This window comes from Polypterus senegalus, chromosome 5 (assembly GCF_016835505.1).
Source record: "Polypterus senegalus isolate Bchr_013 chromosome 5, ASM1683550v1, whole genome shotgun sequence".
Taxonomy (NCBI): Eukaryota; Metazoa; Chordata; class Cladistia; order Polypteriformes; family Polypteridae; genus Polypterus; species Polypterus senegalus.
In genome coordinates, this window is record NC_053158.1 from 168,960,256 (window position 1) to 168,986,794 (window position 26,539).

At 36.7% G+C, this 26,539-nt stretch overlaps 1 long non-coding RNA gene across 1 annotated transcript; it reads left to right on the top strand.

The window, feature by feature from the left end:
* The first annotated feature begins 1,463 nt into the window (after positions 1 to 1,463).
* Positions 1,464 to 24,979, top strand: LOC120530026. The gene is made up of 3 exons (XR_005633881.1): positions 1,464 to 1,511; positions 5,459 to 5,531; positions 24,281 to 24,979. It is a non-coding gene; the product is annotated as an uncharacterized LOC120530026 (long non-coding RNA).
* Positions 24,980 to 26,539: the final 1,560 nt, after the last annotated feature.

A 26,539-nucleotide genomic window follows, 5' to 3' on the forward strand; every position in this document is an offset into this window, starting at 1 on the left:
CCCACATACAGTATGTAAAGCAACAAGGACATTTTTAACTGATCACAGCGGCCACATTAGCTATTTACTGGTACTATTATTATTATTATTATTATTATTAATCAATTCATCAATATTTAGCAGGTGCCTTTATCCAAGGTGACATACAAAGCAAGTTATAATTCATACAAAACAGATTAGCAGGTGCAAACATCAAAAGCAACAAAGAACAAGATAAAAAAAAATTAGCAAGAGGCAGTAGTACTACTATTGCTACTCCTACTATATAATTGGGTTCAAGGTTTCTTAATTTAGTTATGTTTACACAAGAAAACATGAAATTTGCCTTCACAATTGCATCTAATAAAAGGAAAGAAAAACCCCCAAAAACAAATAGAGACAATACAGGTTAAGGTAAGGCAGTTTGATAGGGAAGTTACAGGATAGTTACAGGATACCTATCAAACCTAGATCATTTTCTCCGATATTCCTTATTAAAAAGTCATATAGCACTAGGAAGAAAGGAATTTCTGGAGTGATTTGTATGGGTTTTCAAAGTGAGCATCCTTACTGATTTACTGAAGTTAAGTTCTACATGTCATGGATGTCTGTCATCAGTGGAGATGATTTCCAGTTTCTTTAGCATTGTCCTGTGACACACACTTGCCAGATCATCTACATCAGCCCCAATAACTTTATTTACATGCTTAATAATCTGCTAGAGCTTTGTTAAATTTTGGTTTGCCAGACCACTAAACCAGGCAATGAAACTGAAAATGATCACAGACTGGATCATACTGTGGTTAAAGGACAACATGAGGTCCTTGCCTATTTTAAATAGTTTGAGTTCACAGGGGAGAAATAAATGCTGATTGCATTTAGATATTTTTTTTTTGTATTTGCATTCCAGTTAAAATTGTTATATGGATTAGTTCCTAAGTGTTTATATGGTTATATATTCTTTCACTATGTCTACCTCCCCTCCCAAAACAACAATGGGTGAACATACAGATTTCTGTCTCTTAAAATCAAATATAATTTTTTTGGTCTTTTTTACATTCAGAGTGAGAGAATTTTTATTACACCTCTTTACCATATACAGTAATCCCTCGCTATATTGCGCTTCGACTTTCGCGGCTTCACTCTATCGCGGATTTTAAATGTAAGCACATCTAAATATATATCACGGATTTTTCGCTGATTCGACGCTTTCTGCGGACAATGGGTCTTTTAATTTAAAGTACGTGCTTCCTCAGTTTGATTGCCCAGTTGATTTCATACAAGGGACGCTATTGGCGGATGGCTTAGAAGCTACCCAATCAGAGCATGTATTACATATTAACTAAAACTCCTCAATGCTAAAAGATATGCTTCCCGCGTGGCGCTTGTTTTGTTTGCTTCTCTCTGTCTCTCTCTGCCTGACGGAGGGGGTGTGAGCAGAGGGGGTGTGAGCAGAGGGGGCTGTTTACCTAGAAGACAGGACGCTCCTCTACAAAATGCCGCTTTAACGCGGTGCTTCTGTATACTTAAAAGTACGTATTGATGTTTTGATTGTTTGCTTTTCTTAGCGAGCGCTCTCTCTGACATTATCTGCTCTTCACGGTGCTCCTTTGAAGATAAGATATGTTTGCATTCTTTTAATTGTGAGAAAGAACTGCCATCTCTGTGTTGTAATGAAGCACAGTTTAAACGTTTGACTAAAGGGTGTTATTTCATGTCTAGACGGCTCTAATAATGTTAACAGTGTGGGAGAGTTTATAAGGGCTTAAAATATATAAAAATAAACATACAAACATATGGTTTCTACTTCACGGATTTTCACCTATCGCGGTTGGGGGGGTTGTCTGGAACGCAACCCCCGCGATCGAGGAGGGATTACTGTAGTCCAAACGATTTAGATAGTGGCTTTCATCCTTCCCAGATATGAATACTATAAGCATGGTATCATCAGCATATTTGATAATGGAGCAATGGTCATTGTTCAATTATACGTGAAACAAAACTAAACCATAAATCCTAAACTCTAAGTTAGTGCAACAACAGCTACCCTGTGGAAGAGAAACTAAGCAGTTCCAAAATATAACATAAAACGATCCATCCATTATCCAACCCACTATATCCTAACACAAGGTCTGCTGGAGCCAATTCCAGCCAGCACAGGGCACATGGCAGGAAACAAACCCTGGGCAGGGTTCCAGCCCACCGCAGGGCACACACACACACACACACCAAGCACACACTAGGGACAATTTTGGATTGCCAATGCACCTAACCTGCATGTCTTTGGACTGTGGGAGGAAACCAATGCAGACACGGGGAGAACATGCAAACTCCACGCAGGGAGGACCCGGGAAGCGAACCCAGGTCTCCTTACTGTGAGGCAGCAGCACTACCACTGCACCACCGTGCCGCCCAACATAAAAAGATGTGTTTTCAAAAGATGACCAAACATCAGTAAATTGACTGTAGTGTGAATAGCCAAAGCTTTGGTGCAGGCATGGGGAAGCACTGTCTGGACCATCACCAGAGAGACAGAGGCAGAACAGAAATGTCTTCAAGGGACATATGGACAAAGCAAAGACTGGAGATATTGAGGAGAAGAACCATTCAGAGTATTGCAAATATTTTTATATGTGTTCTATTATCTTTCTTCAACAGGTGTCATGGCTAGTACTATATAAAATAAATGAGGTAAATTACATTTCTGCTTTACCATCACAGTATTACATTCTCAGATCTATGCAGTGCTCGGAGAATGTCCGTCAGGTTAGATGCATCCTAAGAATAAGTAGAAATGAGTTGCATGTAATTTTATAATTGCAAAATGCTATGAATCCATTTTAGCAAAACTAAGAAAAATGATCTTTTTTTTGTGAACAGATGGAGAATATTAACTATATTAACTTTTACAAGTTTAAATTAAATATGTATCAAAATATTACACTTCAAGAAATTCAACTAACAAATGTCTGGTTATTCAAAATGTGTTTTTTTTTTACTCAATATTTTAAAATAAAATACTGCATATCCACATAAGTAATGAACTTGGAAATAAACATAACAAATTATAGTAAAACAAAATAAAATAAACATGACAATATAAAGACTATGAAGGATGTAATTAAATGAAAAATACAGGGTAACCGTAATGCAAAAAACAAGCAGAGAAAATCACAAAGACAGAGTCAAGCAGGCCACAGAGAGGTGAAGCATATTCTTAACAGTTGTGACAGTTTAGGGTTTCCTCGCACCCTTGTACCCTCAGACCACACGTCAGACACCAGGTAAAAGTCCAATAATGATATTTATTATAATAATAAAGTGCACAAAGCACGCTCCTCTCCACAATTCTTCAATAAACAATACACACTAACCAATCCTCCACTCCCAGATACTTAGCCACCCTGCCTCCCAACTCAGCTCGTCCGTCTGGGCTTTCCCACAGTCCTTTATACTCCTTGACCCGGAAGCATTTCACCCTCTCTGTCCATTTGACCTGGGATACTTCCGGGTCAGATAAAAATCCTTCTTTTCTTCACCCAGGAAGCACATCGTTCCCTTTGTCCACGTGACTATGACGTACTTCCTGGGCGTAAGGCAAATAGTCTCTGGGCCTCCCTGCAGCGACTCCTGGCGGCCCCCATGGTATCCAGCAGGGCTGTTCATTAAAAGTCCTTTGTCCATAATTTCCTGCTGGCATTCGGGGCGCCTCTATGCTGCAAGGAGGGCTCCATCTGGCGACCTGGGGATATTGGCCAGGATGAACGGCCGGCCATGTACCACACAGTACATACACATTGATGTATTGAAAATGCACAGAAAAGTATGCATAAAATTCACAACTTGCTTCATTTTTTAACTGTTACTTAATTGACCAAACCTAGTAAATTCTAATTTTAAGCACATCATTAATCTTTTCCAGTCAATTCAGTAAAAGTTCTCAAGTTAATGTATGAGTTTTCAGTGCATGACTCAGAATCTCAGTACGCCGTGTACGTGTTGTTAAAAGTGAGCCAAGTCCTACATGGCATCTCAGAAATGCTGACAACTCACAAGGCTTTTGTGTGTGCTGCTTTTTAATAAGGATTAAAACGATACATAAATATATAACCAAATAAAAGTAAATGATATATTCAGCTAACTCTGCCAAAAGTGAGACCTCACCCTGTCATGTTTTATGTTTGATAGGCTCAGATTGGCTGTATTGCACTTAGCAATAAAAGGGAAGTGTCATTTTTAGTACTCGAAAAACAACATTCTGGATGTGGGATTCATGTATAGTATATGATTTCAGTATAACATGGGACTCTCAACTAACAATCTTCAAACACCAGTGCTTCTAAACAGTTGAATATTACATCACATCCAGCGAACCTTAGTGTATTTAACAAATTAATTCACATTTTATGGAGTAAGTCAAAAACAAAGCGTGTTTATTAATGCTCAGTATATCCTTATTGATCTAAAACTAAAAACAACTAAATAATTCTTGAAAAGTGACAATATGCACCTTATAAATACTGCTATTGAGACCAGATCAGGAGTACTGTGTGCATTCCTGGATAGCAAAAAAAGACACAGATGCTACACAGAGGAGAGCAAGCAATTGCGTCCCTGGACTAAAGACCATCCACCGCTCAGACAGGCTCAAGGAATAAAACCTGTTTTGCCCCACACAGTGATTCAGATTCTACAGGTTCAGTAGAATTCTTTGAGTTAAAAGACTTGTGTGAATCTAGAAGAGACTACCAAGTCCTGGAGTTGTAGTGCAAACCATAATGTCTTTTAAAAATATAATTCAAAATGCTTAAAATATGAACATGGGTGTCCTATACTAGTTTCACCACGTGTTTCCCCCCTCTCGGCCAATAAGATTAGAGAACAGAAAGAAAGACATACAGTATGCCGATTACAACATAAGAAAGAACTAAAAATTAGGTTTTTATTGAAGCTGTGGTGTCAACTTAAAGCCAAATAATCTCTTTTTAACATTACATGCATGATGGAGTCTTTTGTACTTAACAAAACACAAAATCCAAAGATAATACTTTATTAATATGTTCATTTTCCTGTGTGGTTTACATCAATGGGCAAGACAAATTTTTAAAACTCATCTTTTCATGGAGAACAGAGGACACAAACTTTCAACTTGAATCGGCGTCTATGTTGACCTATACCAAACTATGGCAAACAGTATCAAAAACGTAAATGAAATAAATCTTACATTACTTGTGTCACATAATTCATTTGCCAAGTCATACAGTTATATTCCCTCAAGGTCCAAAACATATGCATTTTTACTAAAATATTAGGAGTCCAGCCAAGTAACAGCTTATTCATTGGCTAACATTGTACTTCATACAATATCAAAATACCAAGGTGTGCACTGAGAGACAAGTATAACTAAAGTTTGAATGTTAAAGAAAAGCAAGTGGAAACTTTAAAATGAAGAGAATTTTCCTTTTTGTTTATATCTAAGGTGCTTCAAAAACCAGGTCAACTCAACCACGCAGTTTCAATAATCCCGAGGTTTTTCTCCATTGATTTGACAGGTAAATATAAAAATAATATGCCATTTTTGAGTGAAGTAGTCATTTAATCCTTGGTGAGTAACTCCATTTTCCTAAGATTGCTTACTGTATTTGGTCACAGAGCAAGGCAACAATCAACTCTGAAACGGATGCCAGTCCATTACAGGCCACACTCACACTCAAATGTAGCTTCCGATCAACCAGAAGTCTTTGTATTGTAAGAGGAAAACTCACACAGGAATAAGCAGTCATAGAAGATGGGAAGATGTGATAATTCAGAGATCATCAAGAGTCAAGTAAAAATGATTCTATCATACAGCAAGGTCAAAAGTATATATGTAACTTCACATTTAAATTGAGGTGTGTGTTTCAGAGAGCAAATGGTCAAGGAATAATGGTGTAGAAACCCTGCTACATTCTGGCTTCCACCTTCACAGTAACTCCCTTTTAAAGGGCAGTCTTAAAACCTAATTAGAGCTGATTGTTAATGAGCTTTTCTGAATGTGACATTTAGCACTGTAATAAAGGTCAGTACCATTTCAGCCTAAAGGTACAGTTATTACAATTGAAATCTGAAAGCTAAAATCAGGAAAGGAAACTTTAGGTGATGTTTTTATTCCAACCTAAATTTCCCATTTCCAGCCTATCTCTTAAACTGTGTATTTGTTGACCTGATCATGGAGTATCTGTTAATCTGCTGTAAAGGTCCTTCTTAAATCCTGGTATGCAACCACTTTATTTAATGGAATGTCCATAATGCTTAAATGCATCCATTTATTCCTTCAATTACAGATGTAAATTAATTAAGGCCTTAGGTGAAGCAAAAAACACAAATCAAAAGTTTTCAGCCATGTAGCATATGTGAAACACCCAGATTTAAATTCTTTTAAAGAAGTTACCCAGCTTGAATCAGGAACTCTTGTCAAAATGTTCATCATGTCCAAGAAAAGAAGTAAGTATCTCAATTAAGTTAATTACTAATTTAAAGTTTAAAAAAAGAATCCAGCAGGCACTCTGGCACCCAAGGATCTGCGTTTCCTGCCTCTTATTTCAGAGGTTTCAATGTCAGAATTTCAAGAGACATGCAAATCCCAATTTTTCAGCTTCTGTGATTGTACTTGTAATTTTCTGTCATCTGCACTCTTAATTTGTTTGAGCAAATATGATAGAAATTAAATATTTAATAATTGTACCATATACGTAAATGCAATGTTCTGAATGCATATCCTCTAACTTTTCTCTTGTGCTCTAGTTTCAGTCATGTTCACCATGCAATAATCTAAACAATTTACTTTAAAGTTGGGCGCTTCTGTAAAGAGAGAAATACATTTATGCCCCAGCTGAACTTCAGCAATCAAACATTGCCAGTTAAATTGTGATGATTATGTTGTTTCATTGTGATAGAGCGGCAGGAGACATAACAGCCCCCCACAGACCCATGCAGATTAAAAGTGGAGTTGTTAAGGAAAGAGGAAGGGATCTGCAGTCGAAACAGGAGTCTAGGCTTTTGTTACGGAGAAGAAAAGAGGAAAAAGAAATTGCTGCTGATTGCTAAGAGCTAGTGGTGGCGTTCATTTAAAGAAATCAGTGCATATCGACAGGAAATAGAATATCTTTGTGTGACCATCCCCAGTCCCTTCCAATGTCTTAGCAAATCAGAATGGGGCTCTTATGGTTCATCATTGCCCAGTTTTTTATAGCTGCTGACACAGATTCAGATGATCTTAGATATTACGTGTGACTCATTGGCACAGTGTTTAAAGATGTTTCCTTACATCTTCACAGCTCACGGTTCAGTTCTTGGATCGACCATTGTTTTTGTTGACTTTGCACATTCCAAGCATAATTTCATGAATTTATACTTGTTTCCTCACAAATTACTCCTTACCTCTAGCTCCTTCCAAGGAATTCCAAGTTTTCCATACAGTATCAGAATATCTTTCGTGTGCTCCAATATTTTCTCCTACTATGGTGTGCCATGAAGGCACCAAGAAGTTAAACTCACTGACTCCTCCTAGTCTGTAGCTACAGCAGCTTAATTGCTCCTTGCACCTTTATGGAGGAAGAACTGTGCACAGGGAAACCAACTTAATTTTAGCCACATAAACCTGTAATCGCATTCCTTTGTTCACTATATAAAGCCCAAAACCATAAGTGTGGATGAACACGTAGATTGACTGGTAAACTAGGATCCTTGGGCAATGATTTACTGCAGCTTCCACTTTAACATTACCTTCTGTGAAAACTCTAGCTATACTTTCCCATCTGCAAAAATCAACTGATGTCCCAATCATGAATCATACCCCTAGATAATTTAGCCTTAAGCACCAGAGGCAGCACTTCCTCCTATTTTTATGAGGGAAATTTGACCTCAGATTCAGGGGTACTCATTCTTACCCCAACTTAGAAACTGCTCTGGTGCCTGCCAGAAAACACAGCAAGGAAAAAAGGAAACCTACAAAGAGCATGTGTGCTTTTGTGAAACATTTAAAGTAGATACTCCTTGAGCCTTTTCCACTATTTATACTGCACAAAAAAATCATCAAGAAGAAGGACTAAAGTCAACCATGGAAACTTTCTATTTCCCTTTACTTTTTCAATTTCTGTTTTTTAATGTGTAAAAATTATTTCCATTCATTGTACTTTTTGCATTGATTTGTTTTCTATATTTGGCACCCATCTACTTTTTTAACATGGTAATGGCCATAGTGTTTACAGTTGTTGTGGCTATTCATGGTCACATAACCTGCATAACATGATGTGTGATGCCATCATTCCCTCAGATATAAAATATGGTGGCATAGTACAGTCAGTATCGCAGTGTAATATTCACAATGAATCTCTACTTGCATTCATTTTCATTTTTGGCTAGCTCTGACAACAACTTTTGGCTTTGAACTTTGACTCTGATTTTTGTCTAATGTTTGCATTATCCTTTTGACTTTCTCTTTACACACCTGTGCCTGCCTTTTTAACGATTTTTCTGCCAGAGACTGTCAGCTTAGTTCACCTCCTGGCCCTGTTTTACTTTGTACTTTTCAGGAGAAACCACAATCTATAAGCCCATCCAAAATGGGTTCAGCTTTAAACACAATAATTATAATATATCTCTTACTACAAAAGACAGCTAAAACATCCCAGGAATTCTATACTTTTGCAGAATTGTTCAATTGGGACCCTGCAATTTATAAATCCTCTGTAGTTCCATAAAACAAATTTCAGTGAGATTGTCAAAGTATCATATACCTTATAATACCTGTGCAAGAAAACTGAGCCAGTCCACTCTCAAGAATGAATCTGTAATGGTCATTTGGAATTCAAGGTTCAACTAGGGGTCAGAATATTGGTTCCAGCACAATAGCAAATGCTTACCTGAGGATTCAAAGAAGTGCGATTCTCTGGAAACTTGACCACACGTTTTGAAAATCAAATGATGTGGGAGAAAAACCATAGTACTCAAAAGAAAACTCATGCAGGCATGGAGAGAACAGAAAAACTCCACATGGACAACATTCAACCAAGTGCGCGATTCAAACTGCAAAAATTGATCAGTTCCACCTGATGCTTCCCATACTGCATTATTTTGAGAATGAAGTGTCTATCCATTTTAGAAGTCTGTCAGATTGGTGCTTCTTCTTTCTGATGATGACACCAATTGAAGTCGTCTTTGTCTGTCTTCCTTAAGCTGTCAGAAGTTTGCCAAACCTTCTTTGAGGATACAAAGAGCTCATTGTTCACTAACAGCATCTTTCTTGTACATCAGTGTCTTTCATTCAGTCACCACCATGTCTTCCATTTTCTAAAACAAGGTTTTTCCAGATGACTGCTAGTCAGTGCAAATATGTCAGACACATGTCCATCATCCAAATGATACCTGACACACACCTGTAATTGTAGTTGAAGTTATGTTGCATCTTTAGGATGACACCAACAGAACACACAGTTTTCCATTTGCCAGCAATGTCTAGCACCACTGGTGAGTCATATTCTCCCTGATTCAGGCAATTTTTGTTAAATTTTCATGAGATCCCTCGAGAGAATCAAATTGTTAGTTGCTGTGTATCTGGCCTTGTTAACTCTGTCAGGGCTCAAAGCTTGTCATAGAGTATTTGTTTATATCTGTGGGCACATAAAACCCACAACCAAAACAAGACCATCCTGTAGCTTACCCTGGTGAAACAAAGCAACAGAAAATAAGGGACTCAGCCACATATCACCTAGCTCTCAGTAAAAAGTGATTTTAGTTTTCAGTTTTAACTAATTCAATATTAGCGTAAGATCTACTAAAGCTTTTGTCTTATACACTAGCATTAGTAACATGGAATGATTTTTTTAGTGTAAATGTCAAGGTGTGCAAGCAGTTTAAGTAATTGTCATTAAGTGCTTAATGTTATAGTATTGTCTTGTATTTCATTTAAAAAGAATCTCCATTTAACTATTTCAGCTTATTCTCATTTCAATGTCTTTAAAATTAGCCTTGTCAAGCTCATGCATTTAATCAATATAAGAGTGAGGTAAATTAACTCCAATGAATGGCATTGTCCAATTGTGAGAAAAAAAGAATGCATTGGGGTGAAGGTGAGTAGCTCTATAAATCTTTAAGAAATAAACCCGCCATCAAGAAAGGTGTTAGACTTCACCCTCACTGTCAGTCATTAATTCAAACAAACAAAATTTAATTCTTGATTGCGAGATCAAACAAAAGGTTCTAAAATTGTTCTCCTTGCAATAATTGCAATCTGTGTTACATTCTGCATCAGCTGCCTTAACAAAGCATCATCTGGCTAACAGCAGGTACTGAGCAAATGGAAAAATCAGACTTGGAGGGCTCTCTCTGCATCTCTTAGCCATTAAAGGTGATTTAGGAATGCGCAACTAGAATCAAACTGAATACTTGAAGAAAAATATATATCTCTTTTTTTGCAATAGGTTTGTACTTCTACTTTAGAAAAGCATGCAAGGACTGTCATTTTATTTGAAGAAGTTATGGGAGATTAAAGGACAAACTTTTTATGAAGAGGGCCAATCAGCTTCTGTGATTCTATTAAAAGGCAAGTGGAGAACAGAAAAACATTTAAAATTAAAATCATTGTCTCACTTTGCACTGTTAAATACATTTGTGTGTTAACAAGTAGCACTCATCCTAAAAATGGCAGTGGATGTTTTTGTTCATGTGAGAAGTGCTCTCTTCAGGCTGCCATCAGCCCAGTTTATAAATGACTAGCAAAATACCCGCGCTTCGCAGCGGAGAAGTAGTGTGTTAAATAAGTTATGAAAAAGAAAAGGGAACATTTTAAAAATAACGTAACCTGATTGTCAATGTAATTGTTTTGTCACTGTTATGAGTGTTGCTGTCATCAAGGATTTGATGATAATTATTTCTTTCAATCAGGTTCGTATTTGGAGGACGTGTTGTGTTCAAGTTACATTCCGTGTTTGTCAACCGTTGTAAAGATAACAGGTTTCATTCATTGAAGCGTTCACTACCCAAATCGCTACTCGTGAATCTAAGATGTTTAACAGGCATTCCTGGTATTAAGTTGTGGAATTGCCTGCGAGTATTTAGCGACAGCGTCTCTATTAACTTGTGGATTTTTCTGCAACTATTTAGTGACAGCGTCTCTATGAACTTGTGGATTTGCCTGCGAGTATTTAGTGACAGCGTGTCTATTAACTTGTGGATTTTTCTGCGAGTATTTGGCGGCAGCGTAACAAAGTTGTTTTCATCTAACTGCATCAGAAAATGTACCACGATGTCTGACACGCCTCCTTTTTACTGTTTTCTCACAGCTTGGATTGCTGCTGTCATAATCGGTTTGAGTTTCATGGTTTGTTTCAATTACGTTAGTATTTGCAGGACTTGTGTTGAAGTGACATTTGGCATCTGTCAAGCGTTGTAAGCATACAACCGCCTTCATCTTCGCATCGTAATAAACAAACAATAAAACAGTGGAGAAGCCGTGGATTAAATAAAAAGGCTGCAGTTATCAGCAGGGAGACGTGAATACCGTGGCGAAGCAAAGAAGGGAATGAAGAGACCGGAGCAACAGATGGCCTTATAATGGCAGGCAGCAAACTACGTGGGAGGCGTGGTGATGGGGGACACATCGCCGCCTCACATGGCGACCGAGCTGCAGGCTATGGACATATATATGTATGTATGTAAGTAGGAATCAATTATGACCGTTACGCGTAGAATTTCGAAATGAAACCTGCTTAACCTGTAAGTAACCTGTAAGGAATGAGCCTGCCAAATTTCAGTGAGTCAGTCAGTCAGTCGGTAAGGGCTTTGCCTTTTATTAGTATAGATTATGGGAGGTCTCATTACTCTTTTCCTCCAAGCCAAAATAGGTATGTTGCTTCTCTCCCTAGAAACAAAACTCATTTGGATTAGTCTTTTTCAGTAAAATTCACATGCTCCTGAAATACGATTCTCTGGGTATTTTTTTTTTTTTTTTTGCCAGGTGTCAAACATGTGAGTCTTATGGGGACCATTATAGGGTCCTTCTAAAGGGACATGGAGGAAGGAACAGAGTGTTGCCTAGTCACTAACATGCCTTTTTTGGAATAGGGCACTCCAGCAGAAGCCTGGCATCACTTCTGCTTTAACTTCAAGATCCACCCTTTTCAGTCCGCCACTATATAAGAGATATAATCTCTGGAAATTGGTGTTTAGATGAACCAACTGCTCACAAAGATCAGAACTTTCTGACAATCAGAGCTACATTTGGCAAACCAAGAGATTTTTTTCTTTGTTTTGTTTTTTGTTTTTTGCTATGCACCATTGTAATTAAACATTTATTGCCAGCAGAAACCCCACCCTTCTTTTGTCTTGTTGCGTTTTAAGTTCACACATGGTTAAACTTATAAATGCAAGGTGCTTCAAGTAGAAAGAAGTGGCTACCTAGACAAACCATATTGATGATCAGTCTCGAGCAAAGGAGATTGTTTGGAGATACAATGTATGTATTTAAAATGCTTAAGGGTATTGGTAAAGTAGATCCACCAACATTTTTTCAGCTCAAGTGTGAATCACATAATCAAAGACATAAGTGGACATTTAAGAAAAGTGCATTTAAAACTGAAGTCAGGAGGCAGTTCTTTATGCATTCAAACGTTGTGGAACAGTGGAACAAACTACCGAGACATGTAGTAGAAGCAGAAACCTTGATAACCTTGAAGAAGAATCTGGATGAGATATTTTGACAGCTTAGTTATTGGCTAAACAAATGAGCTTGATGGAATGAACAGCCTCCTCTCGTTTGTCAAATTTCTTATGTTTCTTATCATGGTGTTTAACTTATCAAGCTTAGTCTATAGAGTATAATTCAGCATCTGGTGGGCTGCTTTAGTAACTCTTGCTCTTTTTAATTTAAAGGACATTGTTTAAATTCTCATATATGTCTTGTATATGTGCTCTTGTTAGAAATTTTAAAATGTCACGATTAGAAAATAGGTAATACTAGACTCTCTGTAAATCTTCCACATCAGAATAACAAGGAAGATTGTATTTTTTAGTAAGGTTTACATTAAGGAGAAAGTGTTAAAATACCTGACTATTCCATATTCCTTTTTCTCCCAAAGCCACAGGCAAACAGCACTATATAATAAAAATTAATTTTACATATGACCAGGGATATGCGTAAAGGGGTGGCTACAGTAAGTCGTGCCCCTGACCCTTTGCCCACATTGACTCAAGAGCCATCTCTTCCCATTAGGTGTTAATTGATCGCTTCTGAGCAGAGGAGTGTGTGCCTTTTTCATTGTAATTAACGGAAAAATCAGTGTAAAGCAGTGTGTTTTGTTAACGATATACTATCATACGTATATGGAAATAACATTTGGTCTATGATAATTAATGCTATTAAATCCACAAAAAATGTGCAATAATTACTTGTGTGCAGATTGTGATGTTTTGCGTTATGTTATGAATTGGAAGATAGCTGTAATTTGACGCTGCACGTATTCACTATACCACTGATTTTAACTAATACAGTATTTAGGGAAACATGGCCGAAACAATTTAAAAATATGTAATTTGAACTATTAAAGAATTTACATAGGAAAATATTTTAAAAGAGACATACTCAAAATTACTGCCCAGGGTTTGTTACCTGCCTTGTGCCCTGTGTTGGCTGGGATTTGCTCCAGTAGACCCCCGTGACCCTGTAGTTAGGATATTGCGGGTTGGATAATGGATGGATGGATGGACTCAAAATTAAGAAGTCATTTGCCCTAGCTTTAAGAATGGCCAGAATCTCCTGTATCTTAAAGGCCACACAGGTAATCCATGAATTTCTTTGAAGTCCATAGCCTGTTTTGAGCGTAAACACTTCTTATAGGGTTTCCATTCAGGGGAATGGGGTTAGAGCAAGAGTGATGTCACAAAATAATCACAATAAGAAAAACGCAAACATAAAAAATACACACAGTAAATAAAATTAAAGAAATTAAAATGCATGTCAAGTGAGTAAATTACACTTGAAAAGAAAATGAAGAGACCAAGTCCAGTATGAACATTCCTGGATTGTAATGCTCATTTAAGAAGTCAGGGACACACATCTCTGTATCACTAATGTGATGAACTTGTCAAAGTCCACATGGCTTCGGGATTTCTTAGGTGTCATAGGTAATAATGTTTTTGTTTCTTAGATAGCATTAGTAACCAGATTTACACTTTAGATCTTCTCTTGGAGATTCTTTGAAGACTGAACAAGAAACTGGGTGTTACTTTATGTTCATTAATAATGACTGTCTGGTTAATTTAGAAAATGTTTGATTTTCAAAAATGTACTTTCTAAGAGTGTGGAGAGATGTACTTGGTGTAAAATTATGTTTATGCCGTTTGTAATATGTGTGTGACGCAGCACTTTATGAAGTTCATTCCACATGAGCTTTATTTCATTGGTGACATGTGATATGGGGCTATCACATGCATCTTTTATTAACTTTTTCTGTTAAATATATACAATATTTTAAAAAATTTCTTTCAATTTTAATTTAAATCACGGCATTGAAAAACTGCAAGAATTCAGCCTCTTTATTTTTTTGTAAAGTGGCTTCTTGCAGTATTTATAGTGAAAGAATCTATTTCAAGTGGAGATTGATTTATCTCATCTTTTGATTGTGCACAACACCCGTTATCATGCTTAAATTTGCTTCCACCCCTTTTCTGTGCAGTTGAGCAAGAGTCATTTTCCAAAATATTTTGTGCAACGAAAGGTTTAGTGAACTCCATTGTCAGTTTCATTCCTCTTTGCAAGACAGTCATAATACGCTTCACTCTATTCCAAGTACCAAGTCTGAATCAATCTAAACTACTGATATTGGCTCAGAGTGAACAGACAAGCTTATGAATCAATTAGGCACTACAATAAGAGATTACCAAACAAACTGAAGGGTAAAACAAATATTGTAGTCACAAAACAATCTTTAGATTGCTCATGAATAGAATAGTTTGTGATGTTTCTCTGTTTACGCAAAGGTCAGACATCAATTGCTACACGATTTATAGAATATCCAGTGCATATTCAAGTGCCTAATAACATGCAACATCATGCTAACAAAATGGCAGTGTTCATTTAAAGCCAGACAAGGAAAATTCATAAAATAAAAACAAATTGTTAGCGCATAAATCCCAATAAAGACAAGTCAAATCTCTCTGTAAGTTTGTGTCGTGACGGGATGGGACATACTGTAAATATTCTGGGCATTTATAATTTCTTTCATATGAAGATGAGATAGTAGTCTGATCATCATAATGGTTCAAAATGCTTGCATTCAGAATGCACATCATAAAAGTATATTAGTTTCTGTGAAGAAATATGAAAATTGCACATGCATTTGAACTCCTACACCATTGTGAAGACCAAGATGTTGCTGCTGACATGCTGATTAAAAGAAAAAAAAGTTATTTTGCATCAGCTGGATGTTCTTGTTGAGGTTTCATTTAGGAACATTCTATGGAAATGAACTTTATTAGGGGACATTGTTCCTGTTTTCTCTTTGTATTCTGCAGTGGCACAGATTTTACAGATCCTGCTGTCTCACAATTCTAGAATCCAGAATTCAAATCCCTGCCTGGACATTGGCTGTGTTGAATTAGCACATCCCCCTGCATAAGTGTAGATTTCCTTCCAGGTACTTTGCTGGCATGACAAAGTCATACTGCTTTGATTGATTGGCTACTCTGAATGGTTTGTTTGTATGAGTGAGTGTGGGACACGTGAGTGGAGTACCGACACCCCATCCAGTGTGAGTATTGCATCTGTCCTCCACTCATGGCTGGCAGGACAGGCTCCTGTGCATCTAATGGCTTACCTTACTACACAGGTTACAATATATGGAAGTTTAACTCTAACATAAGAATTTCATGACCACAGAAAAAAGTAAATCTTTTGTAACATTTGGATTTTTCCAGCATAATCATATTTCTTTCAATTTGCACTTAGAAAGCTGCCATTGTTCCTTTCTTAAAAGTATATTTTGATTCTGCACAGTTGAGTACTGTCCTGACATTTTGATGTCAATGCCAGCATGACAGACAAAAAAAAGACAATAAAATGTAGCCAATACGGACTATTCAGTGACATGCTCTACTTAACTGATAAATGATGAAAGGGAGTAATTTTTGAAATTACAAACAATGGAAAGGAACATATAAAGTACATGTAGTGCCCATAGACAGAAACATTTTCAGGTACTGTAGAAGCTGAAAAGTAAAGTAATTTAAAGAGTGACCATAAGCCAGACAAAAATGATTATCTTTGATGACACTCAAATGTATATTACCAGGTAAAAAAGCCAAACCTTGTGCCTTTTGTTGCAGATCCTAATTGATAATGTCCAATTTTTGTGATTTGAACTAATAAAACTGAACATGGTGTTATTTTACTAGTTTTTACACAACTAATTATTCAATTTGAAACCTCAATAGGTTTTATTACTTCAGTACCTGTCATTCTGTTTATACTCTGAATTAATGCGGAATATTTCTTCCTTCAGGAAATATCAGTTAGTGGCTAGATGATGGCAGCTGATAAGCCAGTAATCAGATTTCTATTAAAGGACACTGCTAAGCGTACAGTGTATGCAGTAGGTGTATTTAACTGTAGTAGTACAGTTCACAGCTACCTCTTCTTGTGAAGCTCTTCACACTTTTCATGTAGGAAATTGTTACACCTATATAATGCCTCGCTGTAACTGTAACTACCAAGTCATACTTTTTTATTCTTAATTTTCTTCCATTTTAGTTATTCTGGTTTGTGTTCAGACTATAGTCTAACTATCTATCTATCTATCTACATAAATATTTGGACAGAGACAACATTTTTCTAATTTTGGTTCTGTACATTACCACAATGAATTTTAAATGAAACAACTCAGATGCAGTTGAAGTGCAGACTTTCAGCTTTAATTCAGTGGGTTGAACAAAATGATTCCATAAAAATGTGAGGCAACTAAAGTATTTTTTAACACAATTCCTTCATTTCAGGGCCTCAAAAGTAATTGGACAAATTAAATAACTGGAAATAAAATGTTCATTTCTAATACTTGGTTGAAAACCCTTTGCTGGCAATGACGCCTGAAGTCTTGAACTCATGGACATCACCAGATGCTGGGTTTCCTCCTTTTTAATGTTCTGCCAGGCCTTTACTGCAGCGGCTTTCAGTTGCTGTTTGTTTGTGGGCCTTTCTGTCCGAAGTTTAGTCTTCAACAAGTGAAATGCATGCTCAATTGGGTTAAGATCAGGTGACTGACTTGGCCATTCAGGAATTTTCCACTTCTTTGCTTTAATAAACTCCTGGGTTGCTTTGGCTGTATGTTTTGGGTCATTGTCCATCTGTATCATGAAACGCTGCCCAATCAATTTGACTGCATTTAGCTGGATTTGAGCAGACAGTATGTCTCTGAACACCTCAGAATTCATTCGGCTGCTTCTGTCCTGTGTCACATCATCAATAAACACTAGTGTCCCAGTGCCACTGGCAGCCATGCACGCCCAAGCCATCACACTGCCTCCACCGTGTTTTACAGATGATGTGGTATGCTTTGGATAATGAGCTATTCCACACCTTCTCCATACTTTTTTCTTGCCATCATTCTGGTAGAGGCTGATCTTGGTTTCATTCGTCCAAAGAATGTTTTTCCAGAACTGTGCTGGTTTTTTTAGATGTTCTTTAGCAAAGTCCAATCTAGCCTTTCTATTCTTGAGGCTTATGAGTGGCTTGCACCTTGCAGTGCACCCTCTGTATTTACTTTCATGCAGTCTTCTCTTTATGGTAGACTTGGATATCGATACACCTACAGTACCCCCTGGAGAGTGTTGTTCACTTGGTTGGCTGTTGTGAAGGGGTTTCTCATCACCATGGAAATGATTCTGCGATCATCCACCACTGTTGTCTTCCGTCGACGTCCAGGTCTTTTTGCGTTGCTGAGTTTACCAGTGCTTGCTTTCTTTCTCAGGATGTACCAAACTGTAGATTTTGCCACTCGTAATATTGTAGCAATTTCTCAGATGGATTTTTTCTGTTTTCACAGCTTAAGGATGGCTTCTTTCACCTGCATGGAGAGCTCCTTTGACCGCATGTTGTCTGTTCACAGCAAAATCTTCCACATGCAAGTACCACACCTCAAATCAACTCCAGGCCTTTTATCTGCTTAACTGATAATGACATAACGACGGACTTGCCCACACCTGCCCATGAAATAGCCTTTGAGTCAATTGTCCAATTACTTTTGAGCCCCTTAAATGAAGGGATTGTGTTAAAAAAATAGTTTAGTTGCCTCACATTTTTATTCAATCTTTTTGTTCAATCCACTGAATTAAAGCTGAAAGTCTGCACTTCAACTGCATTTTAATTTTGTTTCATTTAAAATTCATTGTGGTAATGTACAGAACCAAATTTTGAAAAAAGTTGTTTCTGTCCAAATATTTATGGACCTAACTGTATCTACAGCTGAAGTCAGAAGTATCGATCCACTTAGGGTGAATTCTATGCATTGCAAAAGTAATTTTTCCAAAAATGTTCACAGACAGAGTATTTTACTTTATATTGACTGGTGGACCAGCCTCCTCCACACTTGTCGGTTCTCTTCCTCTCTCTGCAGAACAGAAGATTGATGGCCATTCCACCTTTGACATCACTTCCTATCTCTGTGTCCTCGACTGCCCTCTGTCTGCCCAGATTCCATATGACAAACAGTTTGTCCATATTTAAATCATTTCTACATTAGACTCCTCTCTGAAAAGACAATAAAACTTTCTATGTTTAATGCTGTTTTTGTTTGGTTGTAGATTATATGGGGTCGCAGACGTGCCCCAAACCTTTTTGCTTGCCTGTTTCTTGTTTTACAGTGTATGCACCCCTCTTACAAAATGTTTCCTTGACTAATCTTACATATTCTCTACAGTACTCTCCCATACATCTCCACTTTTCTTGCAGAGAAACTCTATTATAAGCATTCTTCAAATTTACAAATGCCTTTTCTGTTTATCTCTTTATTTTTCAATAACCTGTCTCAAGGTCAAAATCACATCTGTTGTGCCTTTTCTGGCATACATCCAAGCTGTTCTTCTCGTATCATCATCTCTCTTCCTATCCTTGTATTAATTATCCTTTCTCATATTTATGTGACATCAGCTTTATAGCTCTTTGATTTCCACAATTCTGTCACCCTTCTCCTTATGCACAGACACAATCACACTATTTCTCTATTGATCTGGCATTTCCTCTTCACAAAAGAGCTTTGACATCAGCTCTCATAACAAATCTATTCCTTCATTCCCCAGACTCTTCCATGCTTCAGCTGGTATTCTTTCTAGTCTAGCTGCCTTCCCATTCTCCATTCTTTCCAGTTCTGGTTTGATTCTTTCTCTACTTATCTCTGTTGTCATACTCTCATTTTGTACGTCATCTCAAATTATTACCCTTGGAATTTCCTAATTTTTCAGTTTCTCAAAGTATGCCTTCCACCCTTCCATAATATTATTATCACTTAGCAAATCTCCATGTTTGTTCTTTACCCGTTTCATTTGGGTCAGGTCTTTTGCTGCTTTGTCTCAAGCCTTCGCTATTCTGAATGTCTTTTTCTCTGCTTCTAGGGTTTTCAGTTTCCTATATACCCCTACATACAGCACAAATCATCTTACCGAAATATATTGATAGGCTGAGATGTTACATTGCAAAGACTTACATGGGAAAATGGGACATTACAAAATTGAATGGGTGTATTGCACTTTTACTTGCTATTGTCAGTAAAATTCTATTTTACACTGACATGTTAATCTTTTGTTTTTCTTAATTATATTAAAACAGGGATAAAAGCCTCACTTTTTAAAATCAGGGATAATCCTTGGAAATCACTGCAGCAGCAGGTGTCCATTTCAAACAACTTTTTAAGCAGAGGGACAATTCATTTGATTAATTTTTGTTTGATTAAATTTTTTGGTTTCTTATTTTGCCATTTATATTTTAAGCCAATCAGTTGCAGTTGTTGTTTTATTCATATCAGAAAGGTTTTTGTTCCCTTTGTGTAATTCCTTAAAATAAAATCAAAAGCAGCCACCACAACTTTCCCAATATTTACAACATGACCACAGTACATGGTAGGAAATTCTGAAAACTCATGCATGATAAAGTACCTCTGAAGTTTATTTTTCACATGTTAATCTGCTTTACAGACAAAACTATTATGGTAAATTAACAGATATTAGATTAATAATAATTAATAGATAGATAGATAGATACTCTGCGGTAGGTTGGCACCCTGCCCAGGATTGGTTCCTGCCTTGTGCCCTGTGTTGGCTGGGATTGGCTCCGGCAGACCCCCGTGACCCTATTCGGATTCAGCGGGTTAGAAAATGGATGGATGGATAGATAGATACTTTATTAATCCCAAGAGGAAATTCTGATAAAAAACAATATTAAATTAAAGAGTGATAACAATGAAAGTATAATAAAGGCATAATATGTTATCAATGTTTTTTTACAATTTAGAATTTAGTTGACGTGACTACTGCAGTTGAAAATTTAGTACTCAAAGCTCAAGTTTTGGATCAAATTCAAAATTCACAAACAACTTTGAAGATATGCATGCCCAATTTTGTGAACATCTGAGAAGTGTTTTGGCTGTTTTTAGTACTGATTTAAAATTTTAAACATGAAAAGTAGGAATTCTCCCAAAACCTAATCTGCTGTAAAGTTTAAAAAGTGTAAGTTGACAAAAAATGTCACAAGAATTAGTCTATTCATTCTCCAGTTGCAATGTCCAAAAAAAATATTTTTAATACAGGCAAACAGACCCACATCATTCGAAGAAAGCTCAAAACATGTTGTAGGAATATCAAAAATTGTTGAAAACAAGAAGGTTAAATTTTTTCATGAAAACACACAAATTTATCAGCATAAGTTAACAGTTAATTAAGTCCTTTGTTGATCAATGGAGTGTTATTTGGACCATTATACTAGGGTGTTGTACCGTGTTAGCCATTATGAATGTAGTGAGAAGTCAAGCAAAATTACACCTTTTATTGGCTAACTAAAAAATTACAATATGCAAGCTTTCGAGACAACTCGGACCCCTTCTTCAGGCAAGATATAATGAAAAATGGGCCCAAGTTGCCTCGAAAGCTTGCATATTGTAATTTTTTAGTTAGCCAATAAAAGGTGTAATTTTGCTTGACTTCTGACTATTTGCACCTTAGATAACCAATCATAAGACTTGAAAGGTGAATAAAAACAAACTATAAAGGAAATTAAGGTAAATTACTAAAATAAACAAATGTAGGTCACATTCCCACACTTCCACATTTGTCTAGGTAACACAACCTGCACATCATTTGGATGTACGAGAATTACTGAGGACATGCTGACCCAGGGAGAACATGCAATTACTGCTCAGACAGTGTCCTGGCAGAGATTTATATCTAACTCACTGGAGCTTTCTTCATGGAATAGTTGTTTTCCTTTAAAAACATTTCTTTTCAGTGATTATTCTCAACTTAATCTTATATAACACTCTCATTGAATACACCCTCAGGACTCTTGCAACTATTTACTAATACAAAAACAGAAACAGAAAAGTACCTAGCCATGAACATTTACATACATTAATGATTTGTAACTAAGAGATACATCATGTTTGCCCAAAATCAAATAAGTAAATAAGTACCACAAAGTATGAGTGGTCGATAAAAAGGAAAAAAAAAAAATACAAGGCAGAACAATCCCAGAGAAAATAAAACTCTTATTGTAAAATGATAACAAATATCATTAAAGTGAAAGTTCTCATGCTACCATTGCAGTAAATTATTAAGATACAAAGCAATTGACTTCCAAAGATCATGAAAATAAAAATGTCTCCTTGGGGATTAATAAAGTATATCAAATCAAAAAAACAGTCATCCAAGTGTCATTCTGCAGTGATCTACACACTACCTACACAATATACAGAGGATTTTCTGTGTTTTCTCTTGCTGCTAAAGCTGATGTCCACATTATGTGACTTCTAATTCTAAGATATGTCTGACTTGATGACTGCGGGTGCTGATCTTGTCTCCAGACCATGTCAATTTACACAGCTGAAAATCAATGGGCATGTCAAATTGGTGACGTTCCAGTTCAGTCTTGCGCACCCCTTTAGCATGCTAGAGTTAGAGTTTAGAGTTAACAGTGAGTTCAGCTGCAATCTCTGCCCTTTCTTTTTTATTCCTTTCTGTTATGGAATTTAAAACATGAGACATCAGACAGATGCATTTCTCTTCTGCTTGTGAGGTCTACTGCCCGTGCATTCCTTATTACTTGTTGCTGCATTATATGCCTTGCACTTCAGGATGAGTATTCATCGGTTGCCAGCTCTCATGCACACAGAGTCCACCGCTGTGGCTAAAGACCAAATCAAAACAACTGCCCACATCTTACTAAGATTATGTAAATGAAGATTACAACTGAAAACCTCTGGAAAGGTCATCCAATGTGGCATGGCCTTAAGGTGCATTGAATTCCAGCAGTTTAATATAAAATAGTGGTGAAAATCTTACTTCTAGTTGTTGAGCTTCACATTGTCATACCGGCACTCAGTAGGGACTCCCTGGGCTTTCAAAGAGTCACTCATCTTCCACCACCTTTAACAGAAACTCCACACCGTCAAGGTCTGTTGCTGTTTTTCTTGATAAACAATTTTTGATGTTATTCTTGTAAAGCTCTAAAACTCGATTATTTTTATTTTCATTTATATTGTTCTGTTAGGTTGTTGACTGGTAAAAAAAAATGACCTCTTCTAGACACTGAAAAAGAAGCCTAAAAAGTTTTAGTATATTAACTTTTAGAATGTTTGTTTATTTAAACCATCTTCCACAGAGCAATTTATTCACTGAGGTTCTTGATCATCTTAACTGAAGTAAGCTCGCTCTAATATTTATTAGACAAATTCATATAACCATTCATCCATCCATCCATTTTCCAAATCCACTTATCCACAGCAGGGGTGCGGGAAACTGAAGTCTGTCCCAGCAAGTAACGAGTACAAGGTGGTAACAATCCCTGAATAGGGCGCCATTCCATCGTAGGTTGAACACATTCACATACCCAGGCCAAGTTAGCATTGCCAGTACACCCAACTTGCATGTCTTTGGACTGTGGGAGGAAACTGGGGCACCCAGAGAAAACCCACACAAAGACAAGGAGAACATACACACTAAAGTCCATGTCACATTAGATGACTTTTCCAGCGATTTCCAGTCATAGTTTTCATTTATGTAATCTTAGAGAGTTGGAGGTAGTACGCTCCTGTGAAGGTGGTCATCTAATGTGACATTCTCCATACTTGCTCACTTGCTCTGAGTAAATCAAACAGGTTTGATTTTGTCTTTACTCATAGAGGTGAGCTCTGTATGCATGAGTGCTGACAACAAATGTAGGATCATCTGGAAGTAGAATGAATACTGTATAATGCAGTGACAACGAACAAGGAGCACAGGTGTTTTGGACCTTACAAACAGAAGACAAGATCATCTGTCTGATAGCCTGTGTTTTACACATCCTAACAAAATAAAAACAAGAAAAAAAGAGCAAAGATCATGGCTCCACTACCATAGCTGTTAACCTTGTGTACAGTGTCAACTCCACCAGGTAGATTATTATTGGCTGTCAGAAAAAAGGGCCAAGTGCAAGTAAGCTAGAATGTTGCCACTCAGTCATAAAATGTGCCATGAGCAGTGATTTCAGTCATTTAAATTGACATGGTCAGGTGATTCGTTTAGCAACTGCAGTGAGCAAAAATGAGAAGTTGCATAATGCGTCATTGGATTAAGGCAAATAAACTGATCAACTGCCTTAGATACTCTTTAGTCTTAGGGTCTGCAGTATATCTGGGTGTAACGTGAAGTGAAATTTGAGGAAACACTTGTCCTATACTTTATAATCCTTTTCTAAACCTTTGTGGTTTATAACTTATTTGGGAAATTATTGTAAATTTAAAGTTGGACAGAGATTAGAAAAAGAAAAAGGGCTTAGCCAGCTTACACTAAACTAAGAAAAACTGTTGATTTCAGGGGCTTGGTCTTCTGAAGGGGAGAAATATCTTGAAATCTTAGAAATAATTCTGTTTATTGATTGTTTTAAGAAACCATAAGTGTAAACTGTACATTTTTTGTGTTGGGTGTCACACGTGCAAGCTTAGGAATCAGCCATCAAGTCCTAAGTTGAGTGATATTTCGCAAGATGAGGGGTTGGTTATGTGCACTGATGTCTCTCTTTCTTTGTCTGCAGAAATAAAGAAGAAAAACCATAATCCACCTACCTTATTTCCGGTCTCACAAAATGCCCATGATCTCACACAATGCAACATCTGCAATGTCACTTCCAGTTACTGTACAGTGACATCACTTCCCATCCTCTCCGATGACATTACTTCCAGGTCTGCCATAATGACGTCACTTCTGACCATTCCTGATGACATCACTTCCTGCCATTCCCAATGATGTCTCTTCTATTGTGTCATTTCCTTCCACCTTGTTTTCTTATTTCGCTATATAAATGCCATGATTCTAACTGTATGTGTCAATTGCGATCAATTTGTTATTTCTTTTTGACCTTATTTTCATGACCTTATCCTTCAGACAATATACAGGGACATTCCCCAACTATTCATGAGCATTTTTTGTGGCTTATTTCACCACATGGGTTGCAGTATAGGCTGCCCTATAAATTGTACAATTCAAGGTTTCTTTTTTAACATTTGATTGTATACAGTACACGTTTCATTGGACTGTTGTGGAATATGTGGTATAGCATGTGTGTGTACTGAACTAACAGACAGAACTATCATCAGTTTGTGAGTTGCGGCTAGATGACTACTGTTGGTTTTCAACAGATATGCATTTTAATTTTGTGAAAGAGCTGAACTACATCTGCTGCACTACAACTTCTTATGTTTGTCTATGTCCTCTTTATATACAACTAGCAAAATACCCGCGCTTCGCAGTGGAGAAGTAGCGTGTTAAAGAAATAATGAAAAAGAAAAGGAAACATTTTAATAATAACGTAACATGATTGACAAAGTAATTGTTTTGTCATTGTGATGAGTGTTGCTGGCATATATATATATATATATATATATATATATATATATATATACAGTATATATATATATATATATATACACACACACACACAAATATATATACATATACAAACATATATATACACATATACATATATACATAGATATATACTGTAAATATACATATATACATAGATATATACTGTAAATATACATATATATACACATATATACATATATATATACACTAGCAGAATACCCGCGCTTCGCAGCGGAGAGGTAGTGTGTTAAAGAAGTTATGAAAAAGAAAAGGAAAATTTTTTAAAATAACGTAACATGATTGACAATGTAATTGTTTTGTCATTGTCATGAGTATTGCTGGCATATATATACAATATATACTGTATATATATATATATATATATATATATATATATATATATACACACACATACATGTGTACATATATACACACACATATACTATGGGGTGCTAAACAGGCCAATACATTGATTTTGTGAATATATAAAGTAGGCGTCAGAATATATAAAGTCAAAACTTGAATATATAAAGTCACTGTCGGAATACATAAAGTGAAAACTTGAATATATAAAGGCAGCGTCAGAATATATAAAGCGCTAACTATTTATTCCAACAGTAACTTTATGTAATCAAGGTTTGACTTTATAAATTCGGGAATGACTTTATATATAAAACTTTTGACTTTAAATAGTTAAATTTATTCATCATTGCATAACTTTTTTACCATAGAAATTTAAAGACTAAATTCAACTTCCATTCCTAACAAAGATATTTCTGGCGACTAAATAGAACCTACTTATATCCAAATTCGAGCTATTGAGCCGTTGCCTGCCTGCCTGAATAAGTCACCCTCGCTTCGCTCTTACTTTTTTACCGTTCATTTAATCATGGCTAGTGGTGGAAAAATTATAAAATGGAAGGAGGATTACACTGAGTATGGCTTTACCAAAACAATTATTGATGGCAAATCGATTATTCATAAAGCTTCAATCGGTGATCTGTTTTTCTGTGTTAACCTCATATTTCGCCATACTTCTTCTCAAACCAAGGGGGTGCGAGGGTAAAATGAATCGGGAAGTGCTGATCAATGTAATCGGTGTACCAGGAAATCATGCATTGACAGAAGTTCCCCTTTGCTTGTATTGCAAAGTGTGATTAAATGCGTGATTTTTTAACGCGTTATGGAGCACATGCATCGAAGCTTCTCAGCTGTGCTTGTGCTAAGAAAAGGAAACATTTTAAAAATAGCGTAACACGATTGTCAATGTAACCTTTTGTAAGTAGTGCCTGGAGGATTCAGTGTGGAGAAACTGTAGAGACAGCGTGTGTATTAACTTGTGGATTTTTCTGTGAGTATTTGGTGGCAGCGTCACAAAGTCGCTTCCGTACCACTGCGTGCGTTAGCTGCGGAGCTCAGCTCAGAG